The following is a 7,119-nucleotide window of genomic DNA, read 5'->3' as shown; positions in this document are numbered from 1 at the left end:
ACTTTAGTCTGATTCTTATGAAACATCTAAAGGATACATTTATCCTAAAAAAATTTCCCCTAGTCAATGCAAATGAACTGAACTTTTATACTCTAGCTCGGAAATGGTAAACTATATCAGAAGGAATCTTTTTTGGATAATGAAAAAGGTTCAATAATTTTTAAATATAGGGATACATTTAACACATTCACTGATACATGTGATAGTCTTACAAGGTGGTTATTTTATGGACTCTACTTTTTGCCATTTTAAACAATATTGTTTGCAGAATCAAATTTCCTCTTTATGTTACAAATTTATTTTTAAGCCAAAATTGATTCTCCAATCATGATACAAATTCTTGAATTAGTCTAGAGAAGACAACAATTTTAGTCTCAAAAAACAAAGTGGCTTTTTTATATAAACTTTCCACAGTTAGACTTTATTCCTAAACCAAGAAGGTCACAACAAAGATTCATCAAGCATTTGACAGATAATTAATTTGTGTCCAGATTCTAGTCTTCTTAACTCAGCAATGATGTGATTGGGATTAGTGTTATTGATACATTACTTCAATCTGAAATGCGTGCACTCCTGGTAAATTAGTACATTTCTACATGATGTTAAGGTGTTGCTAGATCACAGACAGTACAAATACCCTATAAGAGCCAAATTCTAATCAGCCTCACCATGAGGTAAGTAATTTAGAGCACTATGTAAATACTATGCAATGTACTTTCATAATTATTGCATATACAAAAAAAATAGATCTGAAGGATGTTCAGAGTCCCAAATATAGTTCATAACTTTATTTTTATCGAGTCAGCATTCATCCCTCCCCCTCTTTTTAAAATGATACAATCTCAATATTCCCTTGGATAATTACACCTGTCAGCCTTTGCATGCAACCTTACAAATGAGGTCACGCACACTCTCCTCTGAGGGTAACATGGCTTTTTCTCTCCAGAAGTTGAATTCTGCACTGAAAAACATTTAACATAAAAAATGTCTGAGAGCTGATTCTTACTAATGGTATTACCCTAATGAGATGACCCATTAGTTTCTTTTACCATGATTCCAGAAACTTCTTTGTATCCTGGTCTCCCTGACCTCCAGCGTTTCCTGGTATCCTTATAATAAACTCACATGAATTAACCCAGAGCTTGTTTGCATGGCTTACAGTTAAAGAACAATAACAAACTCAGAGGCCCTATTCATGGTTCTTTTTGTTATCTACAATTTGAGAAATGTATGTGTGACCTGGTAAGAGAACAGAAATAATAAACGTGTAGTTTCATGATATTACTGAAGATCCTATTTATTGCCTTCTGGACCTTTGGATTGTTAATATGCTTCAAAAATATTCAGCTATCCAAATGTATCCAGCAGACTTGTCCTTGGTGATTTGAGATGCCATGAATGATAACCTCACATGTAATAAAATATTTTTTTCTAAATTCAGCTGAAATATCTCATTGTAGGCAAGCCTGATATTAGATCTTTACATATGACAAACAGCTTCCTCTTAGCCACTTTTTCCCTCTCCACTGTCTATCATCAGCCTTAGAGATCAGCACTTTTCTCCTTTGAATGCATTAGTCATTCGTGAATAATGACATAAAAGCTTAGCAATGTTCTGTAAAGAGAGCCTTTTATTATACTTTTCTAACAACCATTAATATCTGTAACCCTCAGCGGTTTTCTAATTTTCTTTTATGAAAGGATGAACTATAATTATATGACAAAATGGCATAAGGTCCAAAACTATGACCAGTTTCATTTGTGAGGATAAGAAAGGGGAAAAGTGAAAAAAATAAACTTCACTATCAGACACAAGAAACCTTTGATGAAAAAATATGAAACAACTTTTTGGAGAGCAGGGGAGTCATTGAAATTATTATAAACATTAATTACAACAAAAATACTACATCAAAAAGATTTATTTTTCCATATGACTCTTTTAGGAATTCAGTAAGAAATTAAAACTTTAAATATGTTAGTTAAATTTTTTAATCTAATGTAAGTAATAAAAAGCTTGTATTATAATATTTTGACAAAATATTATTTAAGCCTATATATAAAATAAAAATTACTGGCTAATCAAAGTATTACTTTTTGCAGTGACACTTGTGGATCATTTCAGCAAGAATATTAAAAAACTGAATACTTGAATCTAAGTGAAAGGCAATAATAACTTTTAAAAATGATCACAATTATGTGAGATATACAGAACAATATATCATATAAGTAGGATTATCTTACTTTGCCATGTATAATGTGCATGCACATTTTTGGCCCAAACTTTCAGGAAAAAATATTTCATTTTAATTTTTTAATTCAATTTTTATTTATTTCTATTTAGAAACAAAACCAATTATCATATTCCAGGGTATTATTTTGCATATGTATATCATTATTGCTTTAAAGAGTTTCCCTTCTTAATGCATAAGCATAAATAAAAGAATTAAAAACACTTACACAGACACAGAGTTAGTACTACCCATGTATAATGCACACCCTTATTTTTCCCTGAAACATTTGGGCAAAAAAGTGCTCATTATACATGACAAAATATGGTATTTTATCTAGTATATTTTGCTTTCTCTTCTTGAATACAAGCAAATAGAAAATTCAAATGCAGCCTTTAAACTTTTTTGGTTTCTTTTAGATATTTTATAGCTAATAAAATTAGGAATAAAATCATAAAATCTTTTTAGTTTGGAGTAAAATCTAGATTTGAGAGCTAAATTGCATATTGCTGAATTCTTCACAGAATAAGATATGTTACTTTGTTTTTTTTTCCTAATTGATATACATATTCCAAAAGAGCTGGGTTAATAACCTGTATAAGCTTCTTTATGTTTTTTTCCTATTAGAAGAATTTCATCTTTTTTATTTACTTGAATGTTTATTAAAGAAGATTTATTAAAACCCAGTGTTGCTTTTTTTTCATTGAGAATTCCAGCTTCTTTTTGGCTCTTTACATAAAAGGATTTTGAATTTATTTACCAGGGGAGAAGCTAACATAGGTAGTTACAGACTAACCTGCATTATAATATGTGAAATAAGCCAGTGTAATAAGCATTGGTTAATTCTATGACTCTATTAGAGTAACCCTGACTATTTTTAAAAGATAAAACAGCATATAAGGAAAATAATTTGTCCACGTAGACTATTGCACATTTCCTACTAAGAAAAGATCTTCCAATGCTCTGCTACATAAAGTAGTTTGTTCCCAAATGCTTCCAAAAGTTTAGAAGGCAGTAATGTTTTCATTTACAATTAAGGAGGCTAGAAGTTTACTAAGCAACTTGAGTTTAATGACTGACAGACTACTCTAATGCTTAAGCATCCACAGTCTCTCTGCTCTAATTCTCTTAGATAAAACTGAAGAGCAACACAATCAATCTGTACTTTCTAAGCACATATTATCAGTTATTTTTCCAAATAAATAATTGTAAAATAAAGAGATTTCTCAGTGTATTTGTATTGGAATCTATTGGAGGTACATTGTATTATAAGCAAAATTAAATGGATATGCTTAACCAAAAATTCTGGTGCTTTCACAAGAAAAACAAAGAAGAGAATGCATGCAGTGTCTAGAGGTTAACTAGTAGGTTAACTGATTAATATATGTAAATTTCCTTTACAAAGTGTAGAATAATTACCATAACATACATAAGTTCTTTTACAAATTTAATTTTATGCCAAACATATCCTATAACCTAATGGTTAAAATCAAATTCTTAGCCTAACATTTTTTAAAAAATCATTATGAGCTTCTTTGTTAATGTCTGTTTCCTGAGAAGGTTTTTTTAAAGTCTTTAAATAGTTGAATACTTTCAAGTCCATGTGGCTTTTTAGTGATTGTTAAAAAAGACAATTATGATCATCAAAATTAAGAATGTATAGCTTTCACATGAAATGACTTGTATTTTCCTCATCTTCACTGCTCAGTCTCCTTGCTTATTGTGCTACTCTGATCTCCAGTATATGCACAATCATTCCCTTCCCTTCCCTTCCTTTCCCTTCCCTTCCCAGTCCTCTGGAAATTGTAATAACCAGGACAGCACTTTCTGCTCTCAAAACCTATGTTAATAAAATTTTATCTTCTCTTGGGTTTTCATCATATACCATTACCTATTGTTGCTTTATTTTTTACTATTTCTCAGGGGTGAGTTGCATTAATCATTGGCCATCTAAGGTACTCCATCATTTGTGCATGCAAGGCTTCTTTATTGACTCACTGCTCTGTCATATTGGGCCTTACCCTAATCCTCTTTTGTCCTCCTCGTTATGAAAATCTGCTTAAAGTAGCTGGTATATATATTGGATTTGTAGGAATCTTGTATATATTTGCCTTAGCAAAGATATATAGTGTTATGTTGCAATCTCATCTTTTTTATTTCATATTTACTAGCTTTACTGACATAATTTACATAAAATAAAATTCACATTTCTTCATTATGCAATTCAATAAATTTTAACATATTTATACATCTGTACAACCATCACCACAATATAATTTTGGAACATTTGCATCAACTGTAAAAGAAATTGTGTACCCATTTATAGTCATTCTCCATTACCACCCCCATCCCTAGGCAACCATTAATATAACCTCTGTCTCTCTATGTTAGTATGTTGGGCATTTTATATAGATGAATCATGTAATAAGTTTTTAAGGAATAATTTTGCTACAAAGCATGCATTTGTGTACATTTATCAGTTCTCTTTTGTATAGACATGTAGGCTACATCTACCCTAGTGTCCTGCTATCAAAAAGAATGCTGCATAGCCACCTCTTCAGGAGCCTAAGCTTAAAGTTCTTTGAAAAACATAGAGAAGGTTTCTCTGTCATGAGGTGTACATATATATAATTTAAGGATGACCAAATTTCCTACTACAAAGCTACACCAATATGCATATTTTCCAATAATTTATAAAGCTAAGTCATTCTAAACATCACCAAAGTTTTGTAATATTGGATTTTTAAAAATCTTCAGTGACTTAATCATTTGAATGCTATCATTGTTGTTTATGTTCAACTTCATTGTTATTGAACTGAATATCTTGTATTTTACCAACCATTCAATTTTATCTTTCAGTGTATTTTATATTAATACTCTTCTTCCATTTAGTTATTTACTTCCTATTCCTAAGTGGTATTGTATTTGTTTTATTTTGCAAGAGTACCTTACATATTCTAGTATTGATTCATGTGTCAAATAGCTTTCCTAACCTATTATTAATATGTTCTACCATAACTTTGATTGAACAGAAATCAATTAGTATATATATATTTCTATATCTCTTTTAATCAAAATTGTATAAGCATGACTATGGAGTAATTATTAATAAAGGGGCTCCCTTCACACACCAAGAAAAAGAACTAAACCTCAAGTAACCAGCAAATGATTCTCCCAAACAGGAAACTGTAGAAAATAGTCACTCTGTTCCAGACTAAGAAATATGAAGACTCAAAAAAGAAACTGAATCTATCACGATAATAAAAAAGTGAACAGTGCCGTTAGAGATAAATATGCATTTTGACTAAATTTACCTATCTATTTGGAATCCTTTTGAGAGTAGAAATAATGTTTAACATTGTCAATCTTCATTTGTGTTTTAGTTACAGGTTTTTTTAAAATAGAAAAGCAAGCAAAATAGAATCACATACATGGAAATAAAAAACAAACCAACAGTAACTGGGGGTGGGGGGATATCAGAGGAAAGAAGGAGAAGGGTCATAAGGAATATGTATCAAGGACCGTGGACAAAGACAATGGTGAAGCAGGGAGAATTGAATGTGGGAGGTCGGGGCGAGTATGGCAGGGGAGAGAAATGGGGGACAAAGGAGGACAAATGTAATTGAACAACAACAAAAAAATAAAATCAGAAAAAAAACTATATTAATTAAAAAATTTTAAAATAGTGTGATTTTTAATATATTTCATTAGCTATTGGAAGAACTGGTGAGAGAAGAGTTTGTTTTGGATTAAAGTTTAATAGGAAACTTTAGGCAAAATATGTACAGATATTATTGAATTTTAGAATCAATTTATATTGACAACAAAATTTATATTCTACTTTGCATGAAGCCTTTCAATTCATCCCATTAAAAGTTACATATTATATTTGCTTCTAAATAAAGCAACTATTTCAGATATTCCAGCCAGTCAATTAGAAAGTATCTATGGAATATTCATTGAATTCATTGATGCTAGTTTCAAGATGAAGATATCTTTTTTAAACTTCAACATTAAAATAAAAATTCACAAATCTGCACAGACTGGCAGTTCCTAAAATAACTTGGTGTTGAAAGCTGTGGAGAGAGATTGACTACTTACAACCAAAGTAGAATTATTCACTTTAATTATTTATGCCACATATGATTTTACTGCCTTTAGTATTATCCTGATTTGAAAACATACTAGAAAGTTTGATTCTTATGATTTATCTATACAGGCTACCCAATAGTTTACATTTGAAGAACACAATTATAGTTATTATATTGTATCTAAAATTTTAGCTATATGATATACAGCCCACATTGCTAGTTTCTCAAATTAAATTTGATTTTAAACAGTTGTACAGACTGAAAAATATTGTTACATGTATCACCTCTTTGGTACTACTGTCTTGCTTATCAGTAAATATCATTAAAGAACTACTAGTCTGGGAAGATAAACATGAAAATATGACTAGTGAATTGAAACCAGTATAAATTTACTGAAATATTTCAACACATTTTTCTGGAAGAATATTAAAAGTGATTTCTATTGAAATAACATAAATGACAAAAGAAAAACACCTAATTTTTATTATAATTTTGAATTGTTGATAAGTGTTTTACCTCTCATGAATGAATACACACACGCACACACACACACACAATATTAGCCATTATTCAGATTCTTTGCTCCTAGAAAAATATAATCGACCTAGAGAATGCCCATGTGTGTTTATGTAAAATTATGAAAGAAATGGAATACTCACCATATCAAGAACATCTTCAGGAAAATCTTCAAGAACTTCTTGAAACAGGGACAGAAAGATAAGAGTCAACTTCCTGGGTAAGAAAAAGAATATTTATTGATCTTCAAGCATAATATATACATTACCAAGTAGTAGATCTAA

Source organism: Pteronotus mesoamericanus, unplaced genomic scaffold (genome assembly GCF_021234165.1).
Source record: "Pteronotus mesoamericanus isolate MK-2021 breed Mesoamerican mustached bat unplaced genomic scaffold, CSHL_Meso_final contig_56, whole genome shotgun sequence".
Classification (NCBI taxonomy): Eukaryota; Metazoa; Chordata; class Mammalia; order Chiroptera; family Mormoopidae; genus Pteronotus; species Pteronotus mesoamericanus.
This window is presented reverse-complemented; position numbering follows the sequence as displayed.